At 35.8% G+C, this 17,765-nt stretch overlaps 1 protein-coding gene across 4 annotated transcripts in view; it reads left to right on the plus strand.

Annotated features, from left to right (window-relative positions):
• cher (filamin A protein cher) overlaps positions 1-17,765 on the plus strand; it is a 121,858-nt gene that overhangs the window by 39,299 nt on the left and 64,794 nt on the right. For 2 of the 4 annotated variants that reach the window (XM_076130827.1, XM_076130829.1), the window contains exon 1: positions 8,766-8,872. The exons of the other annotated variants lie outside the window; for them this stretch is intronic. The gene's annotated coding sequence lies outside the window, so the exon portion shown is untranslated. Of the gene's footprint in view, positions 1-8,765; positions 8,873-17,765 lie in introns of those variants that run through there. 4 annotated transcript variants of the gene reach the window in all.

Raw genomic sequence — 17,765 nt, forward strand, 5'->3', positions numbered from 1 at the left:
GTATTCAATTAATTTAGCGAGATGTTTTTGATAGTAGATTAAAACGCAGTACTGAAACATTACCACCGCGTTTGCGATGCACAAAATACCATTTTTGCAAGTCTGTGAAAAGTTATGTTCTTTCAAATTGTAATAGACAATGTTATACACAATGAATGTGAACACAAATGTGAAATAACCGTGCATTGTCAAACATTGAAGAATCCATTTTCCGTCTCTTTTTATGTAGGGGTGACATCGATTGAAATTAAGTGCTTTTGTTGGAATTTTGTAAAGTTTGTCAAAATCTAACTCCATTTTGATTTCACGTGTTGTGGTGATAAATGACGGAATGTTTTTGTGTTTTTCTGTATACATTTCTGAGTTGCTGTTTGCGGTCTTTAATTTATTATGTGAAAATTACAGACTCGGCGCTTAAGTTGCAAGCTTGTTTTAAGGGTCGACTTCTACTCTTACGACCCTTTTTTTTCATACTTATCAATTTCGACACCTACTGTTTCAAAAAGTCCGCATCAGGCGATGTAGACAAAGTTTTAATTTTCATTTGTTTCTTTTTTCTAATTTGAGATTTCTTTTTTTTGTATAGTTATACTTATTGTACACATCTATACTTATAATAAATCTGTAGAGAGGTCAATTCTGTACATTGAATATATTAAAAAAAAAACCAATGGGGGATGTTTAGTAACGGATACTGATACCGAATCTGCAATTTATAATTTTCTTTTCTGTCTGTCTGTCTGTCTGTCCTCCGTCTGTATGTGACGCTATCACGTAAAAACTACCGGATAGAATGCACTGAAATTTGGTATATGCATAGATTAAGTAGTGGAGCAGTTTCTAGGATACTTTTTATAGCATAAAATTTCAAAAAAATTTAGAAAATTGAAAAATATACGTAGAAATCGTTTGAACCTGCGTTTCCCTATAGAGACCATAGATGGCGTTACAATCCATTTCACAACATTCGCATAAAGTTAACGCGGCGCCTGCCGTATCGATACCTGTTGTTCGCACCAACCAATAGATGGCGTTATAGCTCGCAACAAAGCATATTTTTTCTAATTAATTTGTTTTGATGGCTTTTCTATACTTATAATAAATCTGTAGAGAGGTCAATTCTGTACATTGAATATATTAAAAAAAAAACCAATGGGGGATGTTTAGTAACGGATACTGATACCGAATCTGCAATTTATAATTTTCTTTTCTGTCTGTCTGTCTGTCTGTCCTCCGTCTGTATGTGACGCTATCACGTAAAAACTACCGGATAGAATGCACTGAAATTTGGTATATGCATAGATTAAGTAGTGGAGCAGTTTCTAGGATACTTTTTATAGCATAAAATTTCAAAAAAATTTAGAAAATTGAAAAATATACGTAGAAATCGTTTGAACCTGCGTTTCCCTATAGAGACCATAGATGGCGTTACAATCCATTTCACAACATTCGCATAAAGTTAACGCGGCGCCTGCCGTATCGATACCTGTTGTTCGCACCAACCAATAGATGGCGTTATAGCTCGCAACAAAGCATATTTTTTCTAATTAATTTGTTTTGATGGCTTTATTGTAAAAAAATACCTTTGAAACATGCTATACATTTATAAGATTTTTAAACATAAATGTTGTATGATATATTACACAAAAATGTTGGTTTACGTGGGTCCGGTGCGGTCGGGATATCCTAGATGGCAACCGAGTAATTTCGTTTGTTGTTCGCCGCAACTAACAGATGGCGTTGTTGTTCGAAACACATAACCAAATTAATTGGTTGCATTAAGGAAATAAATTGTATAGCTATGAAACAGACTACGTGGTAAGTTTTAAAAAATAAACAACGGATGATATATAAAAAATAATTACGGGTTACGCGGTTTCGGACGTATCATCGCAAGTAAACATTATTACGCGTGTGAAGAGCTCCGGCGCAGATAGGTCTGTCTGTACCTTTTATAATATTCTGAATCCAGACGGGTAAGCAATGGTCAGTCTATAATAAGGTATTATATTCTACACTGTAAACTGGTACGGATACAGACGAGAGCGGAAAAGAAGGTAACCACAGGAAATCAGGCCTGCCTGAACCTGTGTCACATTGTGTGCCCTTCGGGTCCCTTTCGTAAATAACCATTAGATGACAAAAGAGTTGTTAGCATTTTTATGTGTATCGAGTGCTTCGCAATTCGCGTGCTCAAACGAATAAGCAACAGTACGAAATTCACGCGAGCGGAGCCGCACGGGTCAGCTAGTACTAAATAAAAGTCCCCTTAAAAGTTTGAAGTGACCAAATTTTGATATAGACTTTTAGATTGTTCTAGAAATGAAAGCTGAAAGTTAAAATGAAAGTTTCTGTGAAGCGTGGGATTCCACATTAAATCTGTCATGTTTAGAATTAAAATATTAGCAAAAAGTCTTCCGTTTAAACGTGTTCTTGTTATTAACGAAGAAGTAATTTCCTTTGAAACTATTGTTACTCATTATAAAATGGAAGCATAATATTATGAAACAAATGTTCAAAGCAAAAAAGTGGGTGTTTTCACGAGTAGTTAAGTAGTTACTTAGTTAGGTACTTTGTAATTTCACGCAACAATTTTAGTTAGGGAGTTTATACATGAAGTGATAACTAAGTATTTCTGTCCTTTATATTATGTGTAACCGCCCTTGTTGTAGCGCGATTGTATTAAGTCAGTACCTTCGACTAACCAGAGTTTGACATTAAAAATATACCACAAAAATAATTCCTATGGCACCCGCTGGAGGGGCTGCTTAGATTTTATTCGAAATTTCTCGATGGCAAGCCGCTTGTCGACAGCTCCCATGCAAGTCAACGGTTAAAAAGAGCCCTAGGCTAGGCAGCATTACTAATGAGTTTTCGAACTCGTCCTAACAACAGTGAAGGAAAATATCGTCATGAAACATGCCTAAAAGTTTTATAACACATCTTTTAGGGCCATAGTCCCCAACTCGCTTGAACAACGTGGTGAACTCAAGGCCTAACCTCTTCCTCGTTCAGAAGACTCTTGCCTAGCAGTGGGACCGACATGAATATAAAAAAATCCTAAAAAAAAATATATAAAAAACAATACACTGCAAAAACAACAGATTTATGACAAGCTTACTCGATGATTCACTGAAAATATTCCCTGAAAAAATTTGGCTGAAATTCAGAAGATAATATTCAGACATATAGTTGTTTTTGGGTTCCGTGCTTGAAGAATAAAAAGGGGACACTTTTTTTAAAAACAACTCGCGCACTAAGAATTGCTCTTGTGTCGCGGAGATTTTTGCAAACATACAAACAACGGACAAGAAGTACAACTAGACCCGAAACAATTATTTATGGATCGCACAATTAATTCCGTTCCGTGTGGGAATGGAACCTACGACCTCCCAGCGCAATGCTACTGAAGGCAGTCGAAGCTGTATTGCTAAGACTCCGCTGTTCATCTGCCTGCTTATATAATATTTTCTCTACACAAAAAAGTTTGATATTTGGGTTCCTCACGAGCTCACTGAAAGAAACTTAATGAACCGTGTACTCATTTGTAATTCTAAACCAAAGAGATTTTATTACAAGTTCATGCATACTATAATGCGAAAAGACTTTTTCCCCGACCTAATATAAGCGGAACACTCATACAACAAACGTGATATTTTGCAGTTTTTAACATACTGAACCCTTCACGCGCATTTCCGACTCGCACTTCGCCGGTTCTTTCACAATTACATTTGACATGTATATATCTATTACTATGAACTGTTTACCGGCTGAATGAATGCTGTAGTTTTGATTTACTGAGCCTGTGGGGTGTTAGTAAGAATTTGTGGGTATTTATTAAGATTCCCTTGTGGCTATTGTATCTAGGTGAAGTAGGTGACATGTGTTAATGTTATATGTCTATCATTTGAAATTTATTTAGATGTCCATATTTTTTAATTATTCTCTAGTCGTTAGACTGAAGTTATTATGTTTTTAGTATGATACTACCAATCACTACATAGTTCATAATCTTACGAATAGATAACAGTCTGTTTTCAATGGGTTATAATATCCATAAAAAAACGAAAAGTGGATTTTAATGAAAACACGTAAATCTAAAGTCCTAACCTTAATTCTATTTTAATATTATTATGCTTTCTTTATTTTGTATGGGATCAAGTTAATTTAAGGCAATTTTAGCCCCCTCTGATATATTCAGGGACTTTTTAGCTGTTCTTGCGTTGCTCAAATGCCACGAAGCAGCCACCCGTCTCTGCTTGCAGCGGCGTCGTGTGCCGGGTCACCCCCTTCCCTCTAATATGTGCGTAGGGGGTGATGGCTGGTCCATGCGTCATACTCGTGAACGGGTGCTGCTTGGGGTGACTGGTCGTCCTGGTTATGGCGAGTTTGCCAAAATTTTCAAGAAAATACATATAAATCAATATAATTAATTCATTGTGCCATAGTATGCTCTTGAGATGCCTCTTATGATTGCAATACTATCATTGTGTAGGTAGATGCTCCCAGCATGCTTCCAATACACTTGTTATCGTGCTTACTAGCACCTTAATATTATATTGATTTAATTTAATTTATCTTATGATCAAAGTGTTTTCGGTGGTGTTGGTGGCAGCTCCTTACATAATCAATGATTTATACCAGACATAATTATATTGTTAAAACCATTTGGCGATTAGAAAGAGTGGCCAAGAGTTTCTTGCCAGCTCTTCTCATTGGCCCTACCTTCCGAACTGGCGGTAAATTCACTCTTTGTATCATTGACTATCATAAGTGTCAGCATTTGACCTATATGAATAAATGATTTGATTTTGATTTTGATTTTGATTTTGCAGCGTCCGCGGCAAAACTTGCTTAACCCACTCAGTAAGCTAAACTACGTTTTATACGCAATTGTATTTATGTTTACATGCATAATACCCATGAATATATAAATAAGTACATCATAGCTAACAAGTACTACACTACGCGTCATACAGTTGTAATCCATTTTTAGAGCAAAATCGTTAGGAATTTAAACACATCATTAAGTGCAGTTTATTGCCTGTTGGATAACGTAAAACATTCGTTTCGCAGAAATACGGTGATTAGAATATTGTTACTACATGTGGTTTTCAGACTGTAAGAAAGACATCATCATTGAGACTATAAATACATAATAAAATCAGCGGACCCGACGGACGTTGTCCTGTCTACACGTTACTAATAAATTAAAAAATAATTAAAAAAACATTGTCCAGCGGACAAAATTGTGAATCTAAACCATTCTCAGATCCCCTTGAACACACACAAAAAATTACATCAAAATCGGTCCAGTCGTTTAAAAGAAGTTCAGTGACATACACACTTACAGAAGAATTATATATATAAAGATAAGTACATTTTTCATTAGATAACTGGACACAAATTGACGGCGACTGTCTATCGGACCTCCGCAACCCAGTTACCTGAATTATAACACAATACTTTCACATAGCTCGGTATGACTGGTTGCCAGACTCTCAAGCTTCTGACTACTGGTAACGGCTGTCAAAGAACTTTGAAAATGACCACCACAATTTTACAGTGCCTTCCGAAACACGGAGGAACTCGTTGTTTAATATGGTCATCCAACCACTGATCAACCTTGGTATTAAATATAGTTAAGATGAACTTCTTTAAAATCTAAACTAAGTTTAATAATAATAAATAAATATTTTTGGGACAACTCACACACGGTCATCTGATTCCAAACTAAACGGAGATTGTACTATGATAACCAGATAACTGATAAACATACTTATATACTTCTAAATACATACTTTTATAGATAAATTAACAACCAGGCTCAGAACAAATACTCGTGTTAAGTATCACGCAATTTCCCATATTGTATGATATTTTGCTGATATTGAAATCGATAGCGTATTTGCAAAACGCAAAACAGGCGCTTATTACAGAATATGTTACATTTACAGTACTATTTGTATCTAAATAAGTTATAACGTAAATGTTTATCATAAATCCAGCTGGTTTACTTTAAAGATGATAAAAGATAAACTATATGGAATACTCATAACCTTCTAAAACGTGGTGTAAATTTTGATGTCATATTTCTATTTTGTTATTTTACTTATATAACGGTGAAGGAAAACATCGTGAGGAAACCTTGCATGCCTAAAAATTTGTTTAAAACATTTATTGAGGGCATGCAAAGTCCCCAACCCGCACTTGGCCAGCGTGGTGGACTCAAAGCCTAACCCGTCCCTCATTACGGGAGGAGAGCCTTGCCCAGCAGTGGGACATAAATGGGTTACATTTATTTATTTTATTTATTACTAGCTGACCCGTGCGGCTCCGCTCGCGTGAATTTCGTTCTGTTGCTTATTCGTTTGAGCACGCGAATTGCGAAGCGCTCGATACACCTACACATAAAAATGCTAACAACTCTTTTGTCATCTAATGGTCTAGTGGCACACAATGTGACACAGGCTCAGGTAGGCCTGATTTCCTGTGGTTACCTTCTTTTCCGCTCTCGTCTGTATCCGTACCAGTTTACAGTGTAAAATATAATACCTTATTATAGACTATAGTATATATAGTCTGGATTCAGAATATTATTACAGGTACAGACAGACCTATCTGCGCCGGAGCTCTTCACACGCGTAATAATGTATACTTGCGATGATACGTCCGAAACCGCGTAACCCGTAATTATTTTTTATATATCATCCGTTGTTTATTTTTTAAAACTTACCACATAGTCTGTTTCATAGCTATCCAATTTATTTCCTTAATGCAACCAATTAATTTGGTTATGTGTTTCGAACAACAACGCCATCTGTTAGTTGCGGCGATCAACGACAACAAACGAAATTACTTGGTTTGCCATCTAGGATATCCCGATCGCACCGGACCCACGTAAACCAACATTTTTGTGTAATATATCATACAACATTTATGTTTGAAAGTCTTAGAAATGTATAGCATGTTTCAAAGGTATTTTTTTTACAATAAAGCCATCAAAATAAATTAATTAGAAAAAACATGCTTTGTTGCGGGCTATAACGCCATCTATTGGTTGGTGCGAACAACAGGTATCGATACGGCAAGTGCCGCGTTAACTTTAAAATGCGAATGTTGTGAAATGGATTGTAACGCCATCTATGGTCTCTATAAGGAAACGCAGGTTCAAACGATTTCTACGTATTCTTTTCAATTTTCTAAAAATCTTTGAAATTTTATGCTATAAAAAGTATCCTAGAAGTTGCTCCACTACTTATTCTATGCATATACCAAATTTCAATGCATTCTATTCGGTAGTTTTTACGTGATAGCGACACATACAGACGGAGGACAGACAGACAGACAGACAGACAGAAAAGAAAATTATAAATTGCAGATTCGGTATCAGTATCCGTTACTAAACATCCCCCATTGGTTTTTTTTTAAATATATTCAATGTACAGAATTGACATCTCTACAGATTTATTATAAGTATAGATTTTACTTATCGCTGATACTAAAATTATAATCGGCTAGTTATCTAAAATAAGCTCAAATGAATGACTTTCTTAATGATAAAATTAACATTACAACTTGATTTGTATAAAGACGTTTCTATTTGGCTGTTTGGGTCTCTTGTGTCTGGTATAAGTAACCCTTCTTACCTTTGAATCAATCAATCAATCAAATCATTTATTCATTTAGGTCAAATGCCGATACTTATGATAGATAGTCAATGATACAGAGAGTGAATTTACCGCCATTTCGGAAGGTAGGGCTAATGAGAAGAGCTGGCAACAAACTCCTGGCCACTTTGAAAATAATAATAAAAGCAGCATATTTGTCTACCTCATACCTACAAATAATATAAATATTTTACATTACCCGTTTTACATGTTTTCTCAACCAAAACAAAATATTTTCCTTCAAAAGTATACATTTAACTGTAATATATTATATACTAAATACTTCGTAGTTTTGTTTACATAATATACTGTTTATATATCGTCTTGTGCGTGTTTGAGTGCGTTAACCCGGTTTTTATAAGCAGTTGAGAATTAACGTGTAAACTGTCTAAATGTATTTGATGAAATGTAAGATGTCTGTATATCTGTGCCAATGATTCGAAAGTTCTAAATTTCTGTTGAATACCTGTAAAAATACCAGACAAAAAATAAACTACCTTTACGGCTTTCATAGAAATTGTGGTGTGTGGTTTGTAAGGTGAAAAGTCGGCGTAATTCTTAATGTCTAATCAATTGCTGAAATTGCTTAATTTGTACAACATTTGGCATAATTTATTTTCCTAGGTATTTCGTAAATTTATATATTTCAGATTATATAAGGTGTATGGATGTGAATAAAGTAAGGGAAGTTTGTAAGCATTGTACCAAGTGACGTTCTGTTGTCTCTGCGTACTCCTGCGAAAAAGGCGTGATTTCAAAATAAGGTCACACCGAGACCTGAAATAATATTGCGTAGTACCAAATTTTTTTAGAGCTAAATTTTTATTTTCTTTATTTTTTAAAAACAGTCAAAAGCATTGTTCCCACAACGAAAAGATAATGTTGTGCAACATTATCGATCTTCTGATGGTAACCTTATAATCATTGCCTAAAAAAAGGGAATTTTACTTTATTTCCCATATAAGCAATCACAGTTTACATGAAAGCCGATATCCGTAAGCCCATAACACTTCTAACTCACCATAAGCCGTTGCGTTCACAATTTTCATCATGTAGTTTATTTTTAGTTTAGTTTTCCTACATACTGCTATGTATTGTAGCTAACTGGACGTGGCGCTTACACAGCGCAAATTTACGCTTTCAGTGCGCAAAAGTTGTTTTTTGTAGTGAAGTGGTTGTGTTTGAAGTGAATTTTAAATTCGGTGAGTGGAGAATTTTAGCTGTTTCCATGAAATAAGGAAGCCGCTGGCTTATTGTTGTGTTTTTAAAAACGAGCTTTATTGTCTTTGTGAAAATCTTAGTAAAATATTAAAGTTGCTGATCTTTAAAGTCTTAATTACTTATTAAATTAAGATTCAGGTTTTCAAGGAAATAGTGTTTGTCAGTAACTTTACATTAATCCTAAAAATAGGCATTTGATTGGGAATTAATAATTAAATTCTTGTTAAACAAATATAATAAATAAGCCATTTAGTTTTTATTACGTATATACAAAATAATCTAAAGCTAATGACTTCGTAAAATAAAATATAAAAATTTTTCGCTAGATTAAAAACCTATCATAAAAATTACCTTAAATATGTTGACAAAAGAAAATCAAAATATTTAACAGTTTAAAGACCTGTCAGCATAGTACAACAAGTAATTAAAAAACCGACTATTGTTGAAAGAAATGGCGGGAAACTAACAATATGGCGCCTGTCAGCAGCTGTCAAATTAGCACTGACGAGAAGCGGCTGCCATTTTAAACAATAATGAAAAAAAAAAACAGATATTTTCTTGTAGCTATATTTTTAATTGTTTGTGAAGTTGATATATTATTTCAAATGATTATTTTGTATTTTTATACGACTAATTAACGTTATATTAGTGTGAGATAAGCTAAATATTTAATTACTATCTTGGCTACATGGACTATTTGGAAAGTTATGTATTTTTCAAATGTTTAATGATTTAGAATCTGAACTTTTAGTGCAAATTTATCGTTTTTTTTAATAAAAAAAAACATTTTTGGGACCAAAATGATAGATCCTAATTTGCAATAACAAAAATAATTACCAATCGTGAAGTCTACCGTACTAAAATATATTAACGAAAACATTTGTCCTCCATCGCTTTCACATTCAAGGCTAAATAGATACAGCCTTCATCTTCCGACCTCGGCCGGTAGCCGTGACCCCTAAGCCTCGGAGCCCCGTCCTTTGCCAAGGCCGACCTCGAAGCGAGCTTAGGCCATGAAATTCAGGGCCGTGGCCTCGTTCGAAGGCCTTCCAGTAAAACCTTGGTTTAAGGTCGTCGAGGAGGCCTTTCTTTCGAGGACACAGTTCAGATCGATAGTGTACGTCACGTGAACTTGAGATGAAGGCTGTGACGTCACAGGACCTTGACCCTCAAGGCCTGGCGGAAGGTCGGCTGTAAAGGTTTTATGACGTAGGCCATATTTTATTAAAGGTTTGTTCTAGATTCAGAAGGTTGTCTTGTCTATTGATTTCTATGAACATCTAGTCTTGTTGTTGGGAGTGAACGTGTTTGAATCGACTCAGCAGTTCGATTTTTTTTTTTTGGAGAGACGTTTTTTAAGTAGTGGCCTGTAATTGGACTTATCTGAAATTGCTTTAGCAAGCTTTTATTAAACGAAAAGGTTCGGTCTAACAATATGTGACTTACATTGATTTAGGTACTATTATTTAAAAGAATGCTTCGGTAACGATTCTAGTGATCTATTACCCCATTAATCGTTTAACGAAATACCTAGGAAACAAAGTAATTAGATGTTTGAAATTTCTTTTTTCTAGTGAATTGGTCTACGCGGTTTGTTTTATTTTAGATATAGCAGAGTTCTAAATTTATTCTGGTATTATAAATTTAGATAGAAACATGAAGTAGAGTAGGTAGAGCTAGTGTTTTTGTTAAGAGTTGCTATTTTTGTGGAAAGAACTGTATTTAGGTGTGTATAGAGAAATTGAAAATTGCTGGCTTATAATTTTACTGTCGTCTTCTTTAAGCCCCAGACTTAGACTGAAAGCTAAAAGAAAATGAAAAATATGTTAAGTAGCGTATTAAAAATACAGATGAATTCAGAAACTCCTTCTTAGAAGTTTGTTAAAAAGCTTGCAAGTATAGATTCATATTTGTCGACCTGTCAAACTACATAACTTTGAAACTTGCGCGTTACATGTTTAATTTATTGAATCGGGAATTAACTGCGTCAAGCTTAATGAAAATCGATTCAGTGATTGAGGAAGTAACAGACAGACGGTATATTTAAATATTTATTAAATGAGTATAAATAGAATTGTTATCTAATTCAACTAGACCTAATAACCTATTGTTGAGATCGTAAGATTTATAGAAATTCTTTATAGAATTTATTACAAAAAAATACTTATAGTGAATTCATTTATTTGCTTTTAACGAGAAAAAGCGTTTAATTTCAACCGATAACGATCGATTTGACTGAAGAATGTACATTAATTAAACTGAAATACAACAATTGGCGGGTAACGCGCGGTTTCCCGCCAAAAAAACAAGATGGCGATCATAAAACTGTTCTATAAATGTTTTGAAATTTAGTGCTGACAACTTCATTCTTGGCTAAAAGTGTAGATCAGTATTGCGTAAGGCATGAATAAGTATATATTATCACGGTCCGTTTAACAGCTAAGAATTAAGTGACAGATAAGCTATCTGCTAGATAAACTGAAGAAAAAAGTTTGATAACATTAGACAAAGTTCCATCTAAAAGATTCAAGATGGCGGCCGGAGGATAAAACTAGCGACCCCACAAAGTTAAACTTTTCACCTATAACATAATATATGATTTTATATTTTACTTATGATAAACTAGATTTTACCCGCGACTGCGTCCGCCACCTGAATTTTCCCATGGAATTGCGTCATTTTCCCGGGGTAAAAAGTAGCCTATGTCCTTTCTCGGATATCAAAATATCTCCATACCAAATTTCATGCAAATTGGTTTAGAAGTTTAGGCGTAATTGAGTAACAGACAGACAGACAGTTACTTTCGCATTTATAATATTAGTAAAAGTATGGATTAACATAATTGTCTCCCATTCAAAGCATCTGCAAAAATCTTCTCGAAAAAACCAGATCAGTAATGCAAGCCCTATTGAGCAAGTTGTTAAAAATGTCAGTAACTGTAGTTCAAACAATGCGGGGTTACTAGTGTGGGTGAAACGTCCGGTGGAAACCGCACCCGCCACCGTCACCACGACTGTCCTCGAGCCTGACGTCATGTCTCATTAAACTGTCATGAAAATTACTCATTCATCCGCAGTCGGAGTTAAAATAAAATGCAATGATTTATTGCTCAACTAATTATTTTTTTATATTCTAGGTTTTGTTAACAGAATGCTATAGGTACTTGCAAATTGTTATTGGCCAACTCACATACGTTCATCTTAATACAAACTAAGCACAGCTTGTACTATGGAAACCAGATAACTGATAAACATACATACCTACAAAATTTTGTTTATGCTAATAATATTTTGTTGCCTACATGAAAACCTTAAACCATCAAATTAGTTGACGCAAATCTCTCCAAATTGCATTCAGCGAGTATGTTCAAATTAGGTGGAGCCTAGAAATGGTAGGGGAAATGAAAAAGAGAGCTTTCTATTAGCCATTTAGTAAGAGACGTAACTGAAAATAAAATGTATTTTTTGCTGAAAGGCCTTTTAGTCTTTCGGCTCAATGATAAACCAATATGTATAATTAACAATAATTATAATTTACAGGAAAGACTTTTTCCCCGACCTAATAAAAAAGTCTTTCCGCATTATAGTATGTATGAACTTGTAATATTTTTTTTTCTCTACACAAAAAAGCTCGATATTTGGGTACCTCACGAGCTCATTAAAAGAAACCTAATGAACTGTGTACTAATTTATGATTCTTGAAGCCAAAGAGATTTTATTACAAGTTCATACATACTATAATGCGAAAAGACTTTTTCCCCGACCTAATATGTATGTAATACACAAGCAAACTGTTTATAGGTGCATAAGGTTCACTATTGATTGCTACGTTGTATGGTTGAGTGAAACACGTCTTCCCTCTATAACGTATATTGAGACTCTGATTTTATAAAACGTTAGTTTAAAGTAATAGATAGGCGTAAACATCCCGCCCACCAAAACAAACTGTTTTATAACAATAAACATAAAATTTAACATCAATTTAGAACCAGTGGACTGTATATAATTCAAAAATTTCTTTTTAATTAATTGTGTTAAACAAATTTTAATATAATGACACATGCAATCTTTAATTTACTTAAGTGCAACATATTGTATTTACTCTTTAGGCAAGAATATAAGTTTTGACAACGGTCTCTTCAGTTCGTGATTTCCCTTACATTGCACAGTAACAACGCGAACCAAATTATCCGCTCCAGGATGGAGAAGCTTTATGCGACCTAATAACCATTTATTAGGTGGTAAATCATCCTCCTTAATTATTACAATATCGCCAAGACTTGGAGACGGAACCTTTGATTTCCATTTGTATCTCTGCTGGAGAGTGTTAAGGTATTCCGATTGCCATCGCCGCCAAAAGGTTTGCGTCATTTGTTGTATGATTTGCCATCTTGTCAGTAAACTAATCTTCGCCTCTTTGTAATCTACATCTGGAACACTAATAAGCGGTTCTCCCACTAAGAAATGTCCAGGTGTGAGCGGCGTTAATGTCTCAAACGTGTCACTAAGTTGACAAAGTGGACGCGAGTTGAGACTTGCCTCTATTTGAGCCAGTAGTGTTGTCATTTCTTCATAAGTTAGTTTTATGCCTTGGTTCATTCTGGTCAGGTGTCTTTTGGCGGATTGTACTCCAGCCTCCCATAAACCACCATAGTTTGGCATACGCGGCGGAATAAAGTGCCAAGTCGTGCCGTCATTTGCCAAAAGTTGAGCTATTTCCTTTGTTATGTTGGCTTGTCCCGCAGTAAACAGTTCTCTTAGTTCCTTAGCGGCCCCAACAAAGTTGGTGCCGTTGTCGCTCCACAAGTGAAGACACGGTCCTCTTCGAGCAATGAATCGTCTGAATGCGGCGATAAATCCTTGGGCTGTAAGGTCGGTGACAGCTTCTAAGTGTAGTGCTTTGGTGGACATGCAGACAAAGAGGCATATATAACCTTTAACGGTCTGGTGACCTCGACCCTTAGATGTCCTTATCTGTACCGGTCCCGCGTAATCAACGCCGCTGTTACGAAAAGCTCTGCAAGGATTTACTCTCTCAGCTGGTAGTTGTCCCATCATTTGATTATTCGTCTTCGCCTTGTCTATAATACAAATTTTACATGTTCGAGTACATTTTCTTACTGCGGACTTCATGCCAATGATCCAATATTTACTGCGAAGATAATTCATCATCATCAGATTGCCACCATGACAGGTTCTGATGTGTGCTTCTGCAATTAACAGCCTTGCGATGTGAACATCCTTTGGTATTATTGTAGGATATTTTGTTGTGTCAGGTAATATAGCATTTTGTAATCTGCCACCAACTTTTAGAATACCCCTTTCATCCAAAAAGGGTGCTAATGTAATAAGTGAGCTCTTAGCACTGACCCTTCCTTTATTCTTAATATCTTCTATTTCTTTAGCATAAACTAGACTCTGATAATATTTTATGCATATTACTAAAATTGTCTCCATTTCTTCTACAGTTAAATGATCTTTTGATTGCTCCTTATTTCTCGTGTGTAAAACTCTTCTGCAATAAGCCAATACTCTTTTCATTCTCGATAGGGTTGAAAATCTTTCCCACAGAGGTGCATCTTTCTGGTAAGTATGGGTGTGAACTGATAGTTTCATTTCCAGCTCTGTTGCAGGGACGTCTGTTGTTAAATTGATGATCTCTCGATTGGTTAACCATTTGGGACCTTGCCACCACATTTTTAGGTGTGCCAAATCTTTTGCCTTAACTCCTCTTGTTGCTATATCTGCTGGGTTTTCGGTTGTAGTCACGTGACTCCATCTATTACCTTCCAGGTTTCTTTGAATATCTGCGATCCTGTTTCCTACAAAAGTGCGCCATCGATTGGGACTAGACTGTAACCATGACAAGACTACCATTGAGTCTGTGTAAGCATAAATATTGTTCACAGGTATTTTCAAAACATCGGCCACGTCCTTTATTAGATCAGCTAACAATACTGCGGCGCACAACTCTAATCTGGGTATAGTTAGTTGTTTTACAGGTGCTACCTTTGTGCGACATGCTATCATGACTACATGGACTTTGTTATATTCATCAATTACTCGGAGGTAAGTCACAGCTGCATATGAAGTTGATGAGGCATCTGAGAAACCGTGAATCTGGATTTCTTTGCATCGGGCAGTGATATGAAACCAACGTGGAACTTCAATGGCTTGCAGGTAAGACAGATCTTTTCTATATTTTATCCATTCTTCTGCGATATTTACAGGTACTTCACTATCCCATCCGAGCTTACCAAGCCACAGTTTCTGTATCATAACCTTGGCTACGATGACTACCGGCGATAACCATCCAAACGGATCGAACAAGCGAGCAACGTCAGAGAGGATAGATCTTTTCGTTATTGGATATCTCAATTCAGGTAAGTTAACTGTTACTTTAAATGTGTCATCTTTTCTGTTCCATTTCACACCTAAGATTTTAATTATTTTATCTAGTTTTATTTCCAATGTATCTGTAGTATTTTCTTTAGCTTGTAGATAGTCTAATACTTCTTCTGAATTGCTTGACCATTTTTGCATGACAAATCCTCCCTTTTCAAGAATAGCCTTTAGATCACTACACAGTTTTTTAGCTTCTTCGACTCCTTCAAGAGAAACCATGAGATCATCCATATAAAAACAATGCTTTATTGCAGCAGAAGCTTCTGGATATTGCTGACCTTCATCATCAGAAAGTTGGTTGAGTGTTCTAACAGCTAGAAATGGAGCTGCAGCGGTACCGAACGTGACTCTTTTCAACCTGAAACTACATATGTCTTCGTTTACTTCATTACGCCAAACTATGTGTTGTAATTTTGTATGTTCTTCAGCAACCCTTATCATTCGGTACATTTTGACAATGTCTCCTATCACACAAATCTTATGCTTTCTCCAATTAATTATAAGGCTACGCAGATCAGGTTGCAATATGGGTCCTACTAACATGTTGTCATTCAGTGAACAGCCTCCTGTGCCTTTAGCAGATGCATCGAAGACGACTCGTAACCTTGTGGTGTCTTTATCATCTCTGATTACGGCATGGTGTGGTAAGTAATTAGCTTCTTCATCTATGTCCTCACATTTTTGTAGGTGTCCCATATCCAAATACTCATCAATCACCATTTTGTACTGTCTTTTAAACTCTTCATTTCTCTGAAATTTATTTTCTAATTGTTGAAATCGCCTTAATGCCATTTGTTTTGTGTCTCCAATGTTTTGCATAGTTTCTTCTAACGTTTGTTTCAATGGTAATTGCACTATATATCTACCGTCTTCATCTCTAACTGTTGTATTTTTGTATTGTGATTCACATTCTTCTTCTTCTCTAGTCAGTATCCTCCTTTTGGTGTACGAATCCGTTTCTATTTCCCAAAACCTTTTTAGTATGTTATCATCTTCTGAAATCATTCTTGTAACGTGTAGTGTGATAATCTTATGTTCGTTACTCAATGATATGTCTTCCTTTTGACCCGAGAGGATCCACCCCAAACATGTATTTTGGGCCACTATGCCATCTGGCATTCTCATCAAGCCAACATCTATTATTTTACTAAAGACATCGGCACCAAGCAAGATATCAATCCTACTCGGCGTGTTGTACATAGGGTCCGCTAATTTTATAGTTTGAAGCTGTGGCCAGTTCATCGTGATTGTTTGTGCAGGTAACCTTTTCGACAAAGTTTTCATGACATAAGCCTTCGTCCGAAATATTTCGTTGCTATCAAAGCGCGATGAAACTGCTAGTTCTACTAAGTGTTTTATAGGTATTTGAGATTCTTCTCCTATCCCAGAGACGACACCGTTGATGCATGTCTTCTTCAATCGCAACAGTTCAACTACTCTTGCTGATACCAGTGAAGCCTCCGATCCCTGGTCAATCAAAGCACGAAGCAGGTGTGTATTTCCGTTACTCGCTTTAACTGCTATTTGTGCTGTGGCTAGCAATATTTGATGACCGGGTTGTTCTCTTGAGAAGTGTGCGGTTGTGATTCGTTGTTCTAGTTGTGATTGTTTATCTTCTGACTGACTTGTTTCTTTAGTTCGATGTAAAAGGGAATGGTGTTTTCTTCTGCAAACTCGGCATGACGTCTTTTGTTTACAATTGTACACTGTATGGTTTGGAACAAGACAATTAAAACAAAGATTGCTTTTCTTCACAAGTTCGTAGCGTTCTTCTACCGGCTTACTAGCAAACTCTTTACAATGATAGATGAAATGTTTATCATTGCAATAAGCGCATAAAGGTTGTAAATGTTCACTGCTATGCGTTGATGCCCTTTTGGGCGAGTCATCCTTTAACGCAACGTGAAACGATTTATGGCCTTGTGTCTTCTCTCTTACAGAATTTGCATTCGGTGTGACAAGCTCAAGCGTTCGAAACTTTGACTCAAGAAATCTTCTTAACTCGTCCCACGTAGACAGCTCATCACTGTTTTGTTTATAGGCCTGTTCTTCCCATTCCTTTAACGACTCTGGGTCCAATTTCTGTGATATTAGAAATACTATTAAGGAATCCCAAGAGGTAGTACAAACATTCATATTGTTCAAGCTATTCAAACATTCCATTGTTGTGTCGAGTAAAGCCTTAATGTGGTTAGCCGTCTGATTTGTAATTCTTTTCTGACTAAATAGTCTTCGTAAAAGAGAATTCACTATCATCTTCTTATTCCCAAAACGTGCTTGTAATAGGTTCCACGCGTGGGCATAGTTGTTTTCTGTTATTTGTATATGCCTTAATAACGCTTCAGCCTCACCAGAAACGCTCGTCTTCAGATAGTGTAGTTTTTGCACATCGCTTATGGTAGTGTTATGTACTAGGGCAGTAAACAAATCCTTGAACGTAGGCCACTCGTCATATTTGCCTGAGAACGTC

The sequence above is a fragment of the Anticarsia gemmatalis genome, chromosome 25 (genome assembly GCF_050436995.1).
Source record: "Anticarsia gemmatalis isolate Benzon Research Colony breed Stoneville strain chromosome 25, ilAntGemm2 primary, whole genome shotgun sequence".
Classification (NCBI taxonomy): domain Eukaryota; kingdom Metazoa; phylum Arthropoda; class Insecta; order Lepidoptera; family Erebidae; genus Anticarsia; species Anticarsia gemmatalis.